The sequence below is a fragment of the Callorhinus ursinus genome, unplaced genomic scaffold, assembly GCF_003265705.2.
Source record: "Callorhinus ursinus isolate GAN/ISIS: 27379988/994484 unplaced genomic scaffold, GSC_fseal_2.0 scaffold7, whole genome shotgun sequence".
In the NCBI taxonomy this organism is placed as follows: Eukaryota; Metazoa; Chordata; class Mammalia; order Carnivora; family Otariidae; genus Callorhinus; species Callorhinus ursinus.
The window spans coordinates 48,130,181-48,146,318 of record NW_027397069.1 but is presented as its reverse complement, the minus strand read 5'-3'; the positions used below and the strand labels follow the sequence as shown (position 1 = coordinate 48,146,318).

The 16,138-nt window shown below is 41.5% G+C and overlaps 1 protein-coding gene across 4 annotated transcripts in view; it reads right to left on the bottom strand.

Moving 5' to 3' along the window:
* Positions 1-13,131, bottom strand: part of AKAP11 (A-kinase anchoring protein 11) — a 61,356-nt gene extending 48,225 nt beyond the window's left edge. For 3 of the 4 annotated variants that reach the window (XR_012378789.1, XM_025874827.2, XM_025874829.2), the window contains exon 1: positions 12,434-12,546. The gene's annotated coding sequence lies outside the window, so the exon portion shown is untranslated. Of the gene's footprint in view, positions 1-12,433; positions 12,547-13,018 lie in introns of those variants that run through there. The other variant, XM_025874828.2, reaches the window with a different exon arrangement.
* Positions 13,132-16,138: the final 3,007 nt, after the last annotated feature.

The window sequence follows — 16,138 nt, the reverse complement described above, 5'->3', positions numbered from 1 at the left end:
TGCACGGAGCACTGGGTGTTATGCACAAACAATGAATCATGGAACACTACATCCAAAACTAATGATGTAATGTATGCTGATTAACATAATAAGAAAAAGGAAATACTTTGGAAACTATACATCATAGGTAAAAGAAAAACTAAAATTTTTACTTATGGACCAAAATGATCAAGGCGGCCAAATTCTCAAAACAGGGTATAAATATAAAAGTTTATGTGGCCAAAGCAAGACAATAATCTTTTCATATTTCCCAGGCCAACTCATTCCCCTTTTCCCCACAGAGTTCTCTTCAACTGTCAGAAACCCTCAGAGGCAGAGGGACTTGTCTTAAACATTACATAAAGCCTCTAAAATACAAAGGCCAACATAAGGGTTCCAGAAAAGCAAAATTCTCAAACTCGGTGCCTGAGTCAATTGGCACCTTTCGTGTGGGCAACCGTGTAATACAGATCAAAACTTTGAAAATATTCCTATGCTTTAATACAATGATTCTCCTTCTTGGAATTCATCAAAGAAAGCAATGATCCTGAAGCAATGAGGGTCCAAATGAGAGCTCATAAAGCCCCAAGTACTTTGCTATGGGATTTACGTGAGCATCTCATGAAATCCTTAGGACTGGGAGAGTAGTACTCCAGTTTTACAATGAGACAAACTGAGGAAAGGGGAAGTTAGGCAATTCACCCCAGCCCACACAGTAAGTAGTAGAGCTGAGGTTCAAATCTAAACCAAACTCTAGCACCCAGGCTCTTAACCATCCCTCTGGAGTGTGTAAAGGTTTGAGAAGCAGTTCATCACACTTTATATTAGAAACAATAAGCCCTCTAGATGCCAGAAACGGGAGAGTGACTGAATAACCCAGATGCGGTCCCCCATGATGCAAAAGCATTCAAAACGACACTGAAGGACAGAGAAGCAGCACACAAAGCATCATCACTTTCTCGGACTCCTAAAAGGGTGAAATGGGGGAAAGAGATGGGAAACAGCAATCACCTTTGCAGCTGCTAACTGAAGTCAACAGGAGGAAAGATGACACACTAACTCAGAAGAGAAGCTGACCAATTATCTAGATGAGCCGCTCACAGGAAGGTGCTGTGACAGGCCAGGCCATGTCCGAGGCACAAGAGACAGTGACAAGGAGGTTGCGGGCGGCCAGGGTGCTGAGACAACATCCTGCCTGTATCTGACACCTCTAATTACCCCAGTGCTCTACTATAAAACTCCTGAATAGCAGACCTAGAGAGAACACTCTCTTCACAGTTGAGTACTAAAGCAAAATGGAACCCAACATTCAACAGACCTATGAAGGAACACTAAGAACATAAAATAAAAATAAGTAAATATACTGAAGAAAGAAAAATCCAAATATAATCATGCCACCCAAAACTCATATTATCTATTTTCAGAACAGTCCCTCAGAATTTGTATTAAAAAAAAAGAAACTACATTTAGTTCCATATCTTCACTCATTTTCTGAGCCTACTCCATCCCTTTGTGTTTAACTTAACACATCAGTAAAATACTGTCTCACAAAGGGAAAAACCTATCAGAGAATAATCTTTGCGACAGTCCGTTCAAGTGAATCCAACACGAGATGGTATGACTCATACTTCTGGTAAGGCAGATCTTTGGAAACGAAGCAAAGACAAATGGGGGAGAAAGAGCAACAGAGCAGGGTTTCTTCACCATCTTATATAATTAGAGAGAATGTAGTTTTGTTTTGGTTTGGTTTTTTAGATGTTTTTCTTTCTTTTTTTTAAAGATTTTTTTACTTATTTTTTGACAGAGAGAGAGAGAGACAGCGAGACAGCGAGACAGGTTCCGAACACAAGCCGGGGGAGCGGGAGAGGGAGAAGCAGGCTTCCCGCGGAGCAGGGAGCCCGATGCGGGGCTCGATACCAGGGCCCTGGGATCATGACCTGCCACAGCAGACCCTTAACCAACTGAGCCACCCAGGTGCCCCGAGAGAATGTAGTTTTAAATAGATTTCACAACGGGGGCAAAACTACAGTATTTTCCCCTAAACTCCTTTGTGTTATGATAATAAACTTTCCACCAAATGCTTTTTTGATTTGTGCTCTATTATGGGTAAATAAACAAGAGTCCTAAGCAGGGAATAACGAAGTGTGTTTCTCTACAAAGAAATTAAAGTAAATCTAGATCATTTGTTTGAAAGCAGATCAGAGACAGGAAGTACAGATAGACAAGGCAAACAACTGAAAAGAAAGCTGCTAGAGCTCAGTAAAAACACAGCATGTAAAAACAACACCATGACATAGGGGCGCCTGGGGGGCTCAGTCAGTTAAGCATCTGCCTTCGGCTCAGGTCATGATCCCAGGGTCCTGGGATCAAGCCCCATGTTGAGCTCCTGCTCAGCGGGGAGTCTGCTTGTCCCTCTCCCACTGCCCCTTCCGGTGCTTGTGTGTGCAACACACTCTCTCTAATAAAGAAATAAAATCCTTAAAACTAAACAAATAAATAATAAATTAAAAAATAAAAATACCATGAAATAAATGAAATCCCCTTAGAAGCAACCAAAAAGCAGAATGGATACTGCTAAAAGTACTAGAACGCCAACGAAGTCTTAAGAAATATCACAGAATAAAAACAGATGAGAGCATTAGAAAAACAATTATAGAGAGTACAGAAAACAGACATATGGGACACTTTGAATAAATTACACTTATCTTGGATCCTGTGATTTCCTTTCTTAAAATTTATCCTGCATATATACTTGCACAAAATTCATGAAGATATATGTGAAAGAATGTTCACTAAAACAAAAGAAACTAAAAATAATGTAGAAGTCTATCAAATTATACATTTGTATGACTGATTATTACCAGCTGTTGGAGTTAGATCAATACACACTGATGTGAGAGCAAGTCCATAAAATATTAAGGTAAAAAGCAAGTTGCAGAACAGTGTAAACAGTATGTGCTCCCTACTTGTCGTTAAAAAATAATTACATATACATGCAACTCTGTGTGTATATTTGTACATGTCTAGGAGATACTAGAGTGGATACAGACTAAACTTATGACAGTGGTCATTCATGACAGCTGGGACTTTTTTTAATGTTATGAAATGTCATATAACTATAATATGGGAAGATAATACGTTAAGTAAAAGAAGACAAGTTTCCACATGCTCACAGTATCCCATTTTTGTGTAAAATCTCTATGACTGCACGTGTGTATTTATATACACAATGTAAAAAGGAACATCTACTAAATGGGTATAAACATTGTTTTTTACCTGGGTAGAGGCAATTATATGAGTTTTATTTTTCTGGATGTGCCTAAAGTTCTTTCATAATCAGAAAACAAATACTTCCAAGTCTTTCCTCCTCTCCTCCGGCCTGAGAAATTTTCAAGTTGACATCATCTATTTCCTGACCTTTTTATAGCATGAGTTAACCAAGCCAAGGAATCTCTCTGAAACACCTTCCTTGTCTTCTACCAACCCTCTTATCCTATCTTGACTCTCCTCCTATGGCACTGGTTCTCAAACTTCAGTACACATGTGGATCAGCTTATTTCTAACAACCCCCTCACCTCCAAAGATCCAGATTCAGGTCTACATGGAACCCTGAAATCTCCATCTTTAACGAGTACCCTCTGTAATTTCTGATTGAGAGACACTTCGTCCCTCTAGCCACTACATTAGTCTCTTCCATTAAATTTTTTCACAACTTGTTACTCAAATGCTAACGTTTCTAACCTCCATCCTTGTTCTTTGTGGTACTCATTCTACCTAGTTTTCCAAGGATAGTTAATCTCTACCTTTGGTTTTAACTGTGCAAATAACTCCCTAATGTCTATCTCCAGTTCAGTTCCTGCACTTGAGTTTCAGTTCCTTGGTCCAATTTTCTATTAGATACTTCTGACTAAATATCCCAGTTACTCCAAAATCGGAATGTCCAAAAAATTGAACAAAACGTTCTCTCTAAACAATCTTCTTCTGTATTCCATCAGTAAGAGCGAGTAAACCAACTAAGCCAGCAGAACAACCTGGAAACTGGCTTTTCCCTCAATCCCTACAGATTACCACATCTAGTCAATCCCCAATCCTGACCTGGCTCCCTCCTAAACTTCCCGCCAATCTACCCTCTCTTCCATCAGCTGAACTGCTACTTAACTCTTCATGTATCAGTTCAAGGACCTCCTTCCTTGAGGAAGACCTGGCTCATCTCGTCTATCCCTCTTTGCCCAAACAGTAGCCACATCCTTTATGTTCCCAAAGTGGTTTGTCCTTTATTCCTTTGGTGCTGTTGCTTGCATTCTTCCTTCCTTTTGTGAATTCCCTGAGGACAAAAACGTTTTATTGTATTTGTATTCTAACACGGAAGGCATTCAAACACCTACTGAATTAATAAATAAAAAGTCTTTAAAAAGGAAAGTATACCTTTAAATGTTTACACAGGTACTTCTACATTTGATGAATTATTTGTGAAGATATAAAAGTTTCCAATAATATCTAATTCTATAATATTTGATAAAATATTTATAATAAATGCTCCAAAAACATGTTGGCCAAATTCCAAACGGCCAAACATTTAAAATTAATATTCTGGGGGCACCTGGGTGGCTCAGTTGGTTGGGCGAGCACCTTTGGCTCAGGTCATGATCCTGGAGTCCCGGGATCAAGTCCCGCATCGGGCTCCCTGCTCGGCGGAGGTCTGCTTCTCCTTCTGACCCTCCCCCCCTCATGCTCTCTCTCTTTCTTTCTCTCAAATAAGTGAAATCTTAAAAAAAATTAATATTCTGTTCAATATAAATACAACAAAGCAGGGCAAAATATATGAAACATGAGTTTTCCGATATTAGACAACAGGTAATCTAGGCCAATGACCACTAAAAGAAGGGAAACACTAGCTGCCGGCTATTTCCAGGTCACAGCACGGAGAGAAGAAAGCCAAGCAGTATGGCGGTCTCACCAAGCTGCAGAGACAGAGATGAGAGTCTGCGAAGGTCAAGGTGGCTAGAATTTGCAGGGCAGTGCACTGGAGAGAGAGCTCACAAAGACTGAAAGCATCAGAGTTGCAGATGGGTTCTTCCAGGGTCTTTGGTCAAATACTGATCTGTGCCGAGTATCAGAGATTGGGGAAATAATTACCTACCAAAGAGCAGCAAGCCAAACAATACCTAGAGCCAGACAGGGCTTGGAATAATTTTTTTTTATTTTTTTATTGTTATGTTAATCACCATATATTACATCATTTGTTTTGGTGTAGTGTTCCATGATTCATTGTTTGTTCATAACACCCAGTGCTCCATGCAGAATGTGCCCTCTTTAATACCCATCACCAGGCTAACCCATCCCCCTACCCTCCTCCCCTCTAGAACCCTCAGTTGTTTTTCAGAGTCCATCATCTCTCCTGGTTCGTCTCCCCCTCTGACTTACTCCCCTTCATTCTTCCCCTCCTGCTATCTTCTTCTTTTTCTTTTTTCTTAAAATATGTTGCGTTATTTGTTTCAGAAGTACAGATCCGTGATTCAACAGTCTTGCACAATTCACAGCGCTCACCATAGCACATACCCTCCCCAATGTCTATCACCCAGCCACCCCATCCCTCCCACCCGCAACCACTCCAGTAACACTCAGTTTGTTCCTGAGATTAAGATTTCCTCATATCAGTGAGGTCATATGATACATGTCTTTCTCTGAATGACTTATTTCACTAAGCATAACACCCTCCAGTGGGCTTGGAATAATTTGCACTCCCACCAACCAGAGTGGAAAAACCTTGTAATATGTTAGGCAAAGGATGGCCTCCTTAGAAGGAAATCATCTTGGTTGGGGGACTAAGTCAGCACTACACCAGAGGCTGTTCTGTAGTCACCCTAACAAAGCTTAAAAGCAAGCTTCAAAACAATCCAACAGGTTCCAAATAACCTGTGAACCCCAACTAAATCCAACACTCTTAAAAAAAAAATACAACAAAATCAAGCAAGCAACAGCAGAAAACTCAATGGCTAGCACACAGTCAAAAATTACCAGTGGAGAAAAATATGAACCATAACCAGGAAGAAAAAAGTCATTAAGTGCAGATCCAGAAATGACAAAAATGATGGAATGAACAGAAAAGATGTTAAAATTGTATTACAAATACATTCCATATACTCAAGGAGAGGAAAACATGGTCCTAAGGAAACAGAAAATATAAGAGATCCAAACCAAACTTCTAGAGATAAAAATAAATCTAAAATAAAATACATACTGGGTACAATCAACAGCAGATTAGAGAACTACAAGAGAATATGAACTTTAAAGACATAGCAATAGAAGCTATCCAGAATGAAGCACAAAGAGAAGAAACCCACAACAAAGCAGCATCAGTGATTCACTGTGAAAGGTAATTGGACTCCCCAAGAATGTGGGGGAGAAGAACACTATATGAAGACAAAATGGCTCAGAATTTCCAAAAGTTGATGAAAACCGCAAACTGACAGATGCAAGGGGGGAGATCAACAAACCCTAAGAAAAATAAACAAAAAGAAAACCACACCAAGTACATCATAATGCAGTTTCTGAAAACTAGTGATAGAAAAATCTTAAACAAGAAAGAAAAGTATACATTACATACAGAGGAATAAAGAAAGCAGACTTCTTGGCGGAAACTATGCTGGCCCATAAATAAGATAATTGAGCAACATCTCAAAAAAGTGTCAACTGATGGGGTGCGTGGGTGGCTCAGTCAGTTGGTCCAGCTCTTGATTTCGACTCAGATCATGGGTTAGATTTAATCTCAGGGTCCCGGGATAGAGCTCCTTGTGGGTCCCTGTGCTCAGGAGGGAGTCTGCTTGAGGCTCTCTCTCTCTCCCTGTCTCTCCATCCCTCCCCCACACTTGTACACATGTTCTCTCTCTCTAATAAGTAAATATTTTTTCTTAAAAAGTGTCAACTGAGATATCCATACCCAATGAAAATATCTTTCAAAAATTAAGGCAAAATAAGTTTATTTGAACTAAAAAAGCTGTGAGAATTCATCACCAGCCAACCATCACTAGAATAACAGGCAAGAGAAAAACAATACCAGATGGAAGTTTGAATCTAAACAAGGAATTTAGAATGCCTGAAAGGGTAAATATGAGGGCAATACAAAAGATATTTTATAGAGGTATTTTCTCCTTGTTTAATCCCTTTAATAAATAACTATTTAAACTAAAAGTAATAACAACATATACTGGGGTTTACAACATACACAAATAAAAGGCATGACAAAATAAAGCCAACACAGTGTGGTGGGCTGGAGTTAAAAAAGAATGCTGTTCCTACAGTATACAAAAAAATGATATTGATAAGTTAAAGTTATCTTATAAACCCTAGAGCAACCATTAAAAACAAAACAGAATAATACCTAATAGGCAAACAGTGGCATAAAGGTGATGCTATCTCCCTTTTTTGCAAAATAAGGAAGCTAAGGCTCATCTTCACAGGATTGCTATAAGAATGCAATTACATAATATATGTAAAAACAGTATCTGATATAGCAGGAATTGATATAGCAGGAATTCAAATATTTGCTTCTTCCTTAAGAACAGACTTGCTGTTTGACATAAAACCTAAAAATACCACAGCTATCAGTTATTACTTTGTTTTCTCTTTCAAAACAATAATCAATCATAAAAAAAGACCCAATTTGTGTATGACCTAAGTGATTATCTATTAAGATCCTTGCTTCTCTAGTTTCCTGTATACCAACAATAAACACAGCTTAAAAAAAAAAAAAAAACCTAAAATCTTCAAGCTGTGCTTTCAAAGTGAATACATGGCTTAGAAGTTTAAGTAATATTCTTAATCTTCTACATAACCCCCATCTACAAGATTTTAACAAAAAACATGTTCAGAATTTTAACCCAGCAAAACATTTATCAGTGACATCTACAACACCATGACTCAAAGAATATACTGCTGAAAAGACATTTAAGTAGCTCTTGCAAATAGTAATAAGGCTCTACCCTAATCCGCCAGTAGCAGGAATGAGTGAATGGATCTGCTTTGCCAATGGCCCAGTGCTTGGTACATATGAGGCATCCTAAAAGCCTGTGCAAAACCTATTAACTGACAGGATATATAAGGCATAAAAAAGAAAGAAGAGCATGAAAGATAATTTTAAGGTTTCAACCTTGGGGAGCAGGAAGAAAAGTGGAGCCTTTGCCAATTATAGGGCAACTGGAAGATAGTGTTCTATGTCAATATAATATCCAAAAGGCACCTAAAATATATACATTGGTTGGGGTGGTCACAGCTAAAGCTGTTATTCTAGGAACCATCTATACATACAGAACTTGAAAGCTGATCCTAGAGACTAGGAACAGAAGATCAAGAGAGAATCTAAGGGGACAACCGCGATAAAGGGTTGCTGGGCAGGTAAACAAATACCACAAATATGGGGCAGTTGGAAAAGCAGGAGTAGAGATTTAGAAAAATTTAGTGTCACTGGAGTCAAGAAATAGTTTTATATCTGGAATGGTATTAAACTTATAAACTCCTGAGGGTAGAAATGATATTCTTTCATCTCTGAATGCCGCAGGAGTCTCGATCCCAGTATGCAGTCGGGAGTAATAATACCACCTCCTTACACTGTGCCAGTCAGGCACTGCTTAATTGCTGTTAAAAAGAATTCACAGGGGCGCCTGGGTGGCTCAGTTGGTTAAGCGACTGCCTTCGGCTCAGGTCGTGATCCTGGAGTCCCGGGATCGAGTCCCACATTGGGCTCCCTGCTCGGCAGGCAGTCTGCTTCTCCCTCTGACCCTCTTCCCTCTCGTGTTCTCTGTCTCTCATTCTCTCTCTCTCAAATAAATAAATAAAATCTTTAAAAAAAAATAAAAATAAAAAATAAAAAATAAAATAAAAAGAATTCACATTCCTCACAACAGAAGTTGGTGTTACTATACCCATCTTACATATAATGACACTGAGGCACAAAACGCTTATGTAATTTGCCTTAACTTACAAACCTAGAAGACTCTGTCCTGAAGGAAACCATTACTGACAGCAAGTTCAGTGTAGTACTGTGGGGAAAACTCAAACGGCAGGATGTTAAACTACACCAGAGGTACCCATCATTTCCTCCCTGTTCGTCCCCTCTTCATTAGAAACTTGCAGTACCCAGTCTAAAAAAGTACAAACTGGGGGCGCCTGGGTGGCTCAGTCGGTTAAGCGTCTGCCTTCGGCTCAGGTCATGATCCTGGGCTCCCTGCTCAGCGGGGAGTCGGCTTCTCCCTCTGCCCTCCCTCCCCACTGGCGTTCTCTGGCTCACTCTGCTTTCTCTCTCAAATAAATACATTTTTTTAAATATTAAAAAAAAAGTACAAACTTAAAGACATACCTAATCTCCTTCCCATCCATTTTCCCATTCCCATCTTCCCCTTTCCTCAGCCAAAGGGACAAGTAGATACCTGGCCCACAGGACTATCTTTCCAGAAATTCAGAATGAAGATACGGAGACACCTGCTGAGAACCATGCTGCAAAAGCAGAGTTGGCACCACAGCAAACCAAAGTTTCATGCAAACCGAAGTCAGAGGGAAGCAGAAACCAAGAGCTTTAAAGAGAGCCAATTTAAAAGAAATCGGAACAGATAAGAGTCCAGAGTAGCAGAGACAAGACCATGTGTTCCCAGGGAAAAACCGGAAGAGTACCTAACTGCCTAAAGATTTTCTAGTTCCCAGGATCCTGAGCTGGACTTCACGCAATGGGCTTCAGATGCAGTCCTCCAAGTGTTATGACAAATGCCTTTTTTAACTGAGTTCATTCAAGGGGGTTTTTGACTCTTGCAGCCAAATAATCCTCAAGCCATTAAAAGAGGTCAAAGGATAAACACTGAATAAGCAGCTACTATGTGCTTCAAAATAACTTTGAGGTATTTTGACCCTTCGCCATCAGGGATGAGGAAATGGAGGCTCACCTGTATTAAGTAATAGATCTGACTGACTCCAAAGCCCAAACTCTGTATTTTGCCTCATTTTCATTCAAGTTACATCCAGTCTATTCCAGATGACCCCGCCATTTATTTTTTTCTCATGAAACATTCTCAGATTAATCAAAAAATGTTAACTTTTCACCTTTTAACCTGTTCAGTCTCCATACACTTCAAACACCTTTACTCTAGGAAGTATTTAACAATAAAATGAACTTTTATATGCAAAGACGAGTAGCAGAATGAAAACATTTGGATATTTTTGGTCTGTTTCGAAACTGGTAAAGAGTATTTTTCTTTCCTTTCCCTACCTTACCAGTTGATACACTCTTCAGTCAAGCCCAAACTAAGTGCAGATCTTTTCCTGACTTGTCCATTCCTCATTCCCTCCAAGGGGTTGACTTTATTACTAAAATCCAGGCCACCTGACAGAAAAAGAACACATTCGACTTGCCTAAATAATTATCCTACCGAAAACTTCATTACTTTTCTTTTTGCTTAAAGATTTTATTTTTAAGGAATCTCTACACCCAATGTGGGGTTCAAACTTACAAGCCCAAAATCAAGAGTCACATGCTCCACCAACTGAGCCAGCCAGGCACCCCCCCCTTCAATTACTTTTCAAAGGCGAGACAAAACAACAAATATCTACATGCTAAAGGCTTGAAACCCTTACCAAAAGGTTACAAAGACTAGGAAAAAATTCTGTTTTTCTGTCCCTGAAAATCAAGTTTGCCAAGATGAAATGCGAGGGAACTTTTTAAATCTAGACCAGTCTTTTGCCCATTCTCAAAAAGACATTTCCTAAGTTTTTCACATTTTCTTCAAGTATGCAACAGAACTCCACTGCCTACTTATAAGTGGAAATGTCCCCTAAAAATGACCTATAATGTGCCACCTGACTTGATTTCTTTTTCCAGACAGTAAGTTCCTGGAATTAAAAAAAAAAAAAACATTAAATATACTATCCTCCTTCCGGCCTCGGCCTCTAAAGGTAAAGGAGAATTTCTTTAGATTCTAGATTTATCCCAGGAATTTAGAAGCTAAAGAAGCTCTCTTCTGTGAGTTCAGGGTCTTCAGCAAGTCCCCTATCCTCAACAACTAAGAAATGTCACTAGCCTAGGAGTATACCTCTAGGCCTTCAGCAATAGTGCAGTTATCTGGGTACATTCACTAATCACTAATTACCAGTTCAGCCTGGGAACCCATTTGTTCTGACTGCCTTAAATTCTTTAATCTCTCATAAACTGCTCTGTTACTCACAGCCACAACTAACAGTGAAATTCACTGTCAACCCTGGGTAGTTCTGCCAGAAAGAACATAAGAAAGTAAGAAAAACCATGGTATTACTTTAATAAAGTTTAAAAAGATTCATTAAAATGCACTATTTTGACACTAATCATGCTGGGAACTGTGCTGCCAATTACTCTAAAATCATAAACAAGACATTAAAACCATCTTTGCATTACTGAGTACCTTATAGTTTGAGTACTCTAAATTTTCTATTTCCAGACATATCAAAATCAGTATCAATCAATATAACTATAATATCCCTAACATGGTGGGAAGAAGCTAAAGAAAGCTTACTTGTTTTGCAACGGACTGAATAATTACGAAGCTGAAAAGAAAACCAGAATTTTTAACTCTGATTTGCACTAAAACCATTAGCTATGTGTGTCAGCTGTATTTCTCAGCCTGAAATTTCCTTAACACCTGCAGTTTAATAAGATTTTAGAGGAGACGGAAAGCAGAATCGCTACCAAGCTATATCACTGTCGTGGTTTAGATTCTACTGCCACTGCCATTTTACCAACGTTTTTAATACTTTGGTCACATCCACATATTTTCGTGTAAAGCAGAGTAGGTGCCTGGTATAATAAAAATCCATTCGGGATATGGATGGCCAGCATTTAAACCATTAACAACAAACAGCCTCAGAGAAAATTTGACAGCAAATCCAAACACCAACACTCCCAGGAGCTGCTTGACGCCTTCCGTTTCTGCCACAAGATTTGGGTTGCGCCTGGTTCCATGGCTCTGGGGTTCTGACAGTGAAGGATGCTGCTCGGGGACAAAGTGCAACGTCCTCCTCCTCCTGCATAAGCTCTTGTGCGCGCCCCACGAACACAAACTAAGCACACGCACCCTACGCACCGAAGAGATCCGGCTCTGAAGACCATCCTGGGGATGGAAACTGAGCTTGTCAAAGGGGCTACAACTCGGCCGCTACACTCTGGACCCCAGGAGACCCGTCTCGAACCCGCGGACATCCCCTCCCCCCAGGCCCGGTGCCGCGGGCTTCCTTCCACCGCCCAGCTCCTCCCGCCCTCCTCCCACCGCCGTGCCAAGGCGCAGCTCTGGGCAGCCCCGAAATCAGAGCAGGGACTGCGGGCCGGCGGAGAGGCTGGGGCGCCCGAGCCCGGCCGCTCCATCCACCGCGGCCCCGCACCACGCCGCCCCCCCCGGCCAACGCGCGGCTTATGTTGCGGGCAGATCCGCACCCGCCTCACCTGGGGGCCGCAGCCTCCGCAGCTCACAGGCATGTCACCGGCCCGCAACGACTAGTCGCGCGAGCCGCCGAGCAGGCGGGCACCCCCTCCCGCACCGGCCCCCAACCCTCCCCCCCTCCCCGCCCCGCGGCCCGCCCCCGCCCTGCCCACCCCCGGCTTCCGCCGCCGCAGTTCCAGTCCGCAACACCACCTAGTCCCCACGCCTCCCACTCACTCTCGCGAGAGGGTGCGGGACCTCTCGCGAGAAGAACTCTGTGACCAAGCCCGCGCAAAAGTGGGTGGGCTTTTAAAAAATGAAAGAAGGAGCCGGAAAAACCTTCCCACGAGCTCTGGGGCAGCTAGCGGATCGGCCCCGCGCGTCACGTGATGTTCAGGCGGCCTCTCTATTGGCCAGAATCCGCTCAGCCGTGGGAGCTTTAAATTCCTGGCTGACCTACGAACCTGCGGCGAACGTCTTGCGCGCTTCCTGATCCGTTTCCTTGGAAACGGTTTAACCCTTTCCTCTGGCAAAATACCGAAGCGTTGGCTGGTTCTGCAGGTTTGGTTTCAGGCCCTTCCTCTTTTCTTTCAACCCCTTGGTCTTACCTTCTGGGCTCAGCTGGGCTGCTTCTTCGCCACTAGCTTTGCTGTCTTCCGATTGCCGGGGCTCTTCCCAAAGCGGCAGCCCCAGCAGATCTGACGGCCCAAGTAAGGCTCATCCTTTGGGGTGGCTCCGCCCCTTCTCCCCAGCATCTCTAGGGAGGACCACTCACAGCGCACCGGGCCGCCGGCCCTATCCGAACCTCAACAATTAGCATCAAGGGATCTCCGGGCCCTAGTGCTCACCCTAACCAATTTACACAGTATCGGAACCAGGAAGTAAACTATTGGTCACTGAGAAACCAAACCCTAGACGAAAAGCTAATATGTGATTATTTACATTTAGAATCGGAAGGCCTCGCCCAGTCAAGTTGCACAGTCTCCTCATGGACATCTATTCAAAGGTGGAAATACCTGGTAGATGAGAAAGACATTTTGAAGTTTATCCTCATTATGAGTTTTGCGCTCTTTGGGGGCGGGGGAACAGAGAACAACGGGTGCATTCATATGTTGATGTCTTCATTCAACAAATTTTTATTGAGCTAGTACAAATGTCAGACACTACTCCAGGCCGTCGATTGAGCAGTGATGATGACAAATGAGTCTAGGTTCTAGGGTGCTAATGGGGGAGGAGGGGAGAAAGAAAAAATGTCCGTGGGCGTCAAGCTCAATGCAAAGAAAATACAGTAAATGATGTGATGGTGATTGTGATTGGGTGGCTGCTTGAGGGGCGGACCTTTGGGGGAGACGCTTAAGCAGTGATTTGCATAACAGGCGTGCAAACATCAGAGGAAAGAGCATTCCAGGCAAAGGAAACAGCTAATTCAGAGGCCTTAAGTTGGGTTTGAGGGGGAAAATATGAGAAAGTATGAAGAAATAAGCTTGGAGAAGTCAACAAACATGGGCCACATCCTGCAAGACTTTGTAAGCTAAGACAGTAATTGAGAATTTAAATGCAATGGAAATCATTGGAGAATTCTAAAGAGGGGAGAAACACCTATGCTTTACCCTTTTTTGTCTTTAAAGCTCTTCCCTGTAGAGATTGATTTTAAGGAGGTCACTGAGGAAGCAAGGAGATTGAGACTTGTAGTCCAAGACAGACACAATCCTGAAAGGCTTAATTTCCAATGACCTTGACATTGCTTTTCTAGAATCCATTAGGTCAGAGCCCTGGTGTTGTTTGCTGCCTTTGTGAAAAACATCTGGATACATCTTCATTTACTGCTATTTAATTACAATAAAAGAAATTAATGGAAATTTTTTTGTAACTTGGGAAAATGAATATCCCAAAAGGAAAGTCATATTTGATTTTTTTCCCTCCACGTACACCACACAGATAACCACCTCTTCTGCCTATTCCTAAAGTCAGTTCTAAGAAAAAAACAACATAAAGTGATGTTCAGTCCTGATATTTATTCCTAAGTATAAGATTTGAAAAGACAGAGGTTAAAGGCTAGAAAATGAAAATGTTTCACTAAAAGAAACAGACATCAGGGGACAAATTCCAACCGGAAGACCTCTCATTAACCGGTAAAGCAACTAAATCAAGGTTCCTTATCATTCCTGAGTGTCAGCCTCCTCCTACATAAAACAAGACAATTTAGCCTACACACAGAGTGGTTAAGCCTGAATTACACTCTGGCATGCATGCACCAGTAAGACGGAAGCTGGAAAGGGAAATGAAATTTTTGTAAACTCTACGAGTCAGCAGCACAAGCCAAATGAAATTGGATGCGCCTGCGCTTCCACACACACACACACACACACACACACACACGCACACACACACACAGCTGAGGAAGTATGAAACTGGTTAATACAGATACCAGGAATGCTTCCCTAAGAAACCTTGACCTTCTCAGAGTGTGAAAACGGAAGCATTGCCACCTGCTCAACCTCGTATTCCCTGTAGCTATTTTGAACTTGAGTAGTATTTAATAAATAATGGTTCACATGTTCCTGATCAAGATTTAAGAAATAGAAAATATTTAAAAGATTAGGGGCAACATTTTAAAATTAAGCTAAGACTTTAATTTTAATGAAAATAAGATTTCAAGAAACATTTTGGGGTTACTTTTTTAAAAGGAGAACTGCTAAAAAGAGAAAAGGCTTTATTTTAGCAATTTAAGACCATTCTTTTAAAATGCTGAAAAAAATGGAGTGCTGTTTTGAGAGTTGTTTGCTGTCCTCATAATGATTAACTGAAACAGCTGCTTGGTACTGCTAATTTAGATGAACAATGGGCTCAACTCCATCATTCGAATATGTATTAATAGAGCCATAGATCCTCCCAACTCACCCTAGCAAGACAGTCATTGTGGTCTCTTTTGCTCTACAATTATTTGGAATACAACGAATATGAAGTGAGAAGAAATTTAAGATTGAGATCCATTTCTTTTTTTTTTTTTTTTGTAAAGATTTTATTTATTTGACAGAGACACAGCAAGAGAGGGAACACAAGCAGGGGGAGTGGGGGAGGGAGAAGCAGGCCTCCAGCGGAGCAGGACCCTGGGATCATGACCCGAGCCAAAGGCAGAGGCTCAACGACTGAGCCACCCAGGCACCCCAAAGATTTTATTTATTTATTTATTTGAGAGAGAGAGAGAATGAGAGAGAGCACGAGAGGGAAGAGGGTCAGAGGGAGAAGCAGACTCCCTGCCGAGCAGGGAGCCCGATGCGGGACTCGATCCCAGGACTCCAGGATCATGACCTGAGCCACAGGCAGTCGCTCAACCAACTGAGCCACCCAGGCGAGATCCATTTCTTTAGATATCCCTAGTTCCTGGATTCTTTTTAAAATTATTTTCTGTTTTAACAGCTTTATTGAGATATAATTCACATACCATACAATTCACCCTTTTTAAAGTGTACAATTCAGTATGTTTTGGTATATTCCCGGAGTTGTGCAATCATCACCAAAATTTAATTTTAGAACAGTTCTGTTCCCCCTCAAAGAAACTCTGTAGCCATTGGCAGTCAAACCCCACCTCACCCCAGCCCTAAGCAACCACTAATCTACTTTATGTCTATACATTCGCCTATTGTAGACATCTCATATAAATGGAATTATACAATACGTGGTCATTGGTGTCTCCATTCACTTAGCATGATGTTTTCAAGGGTCAT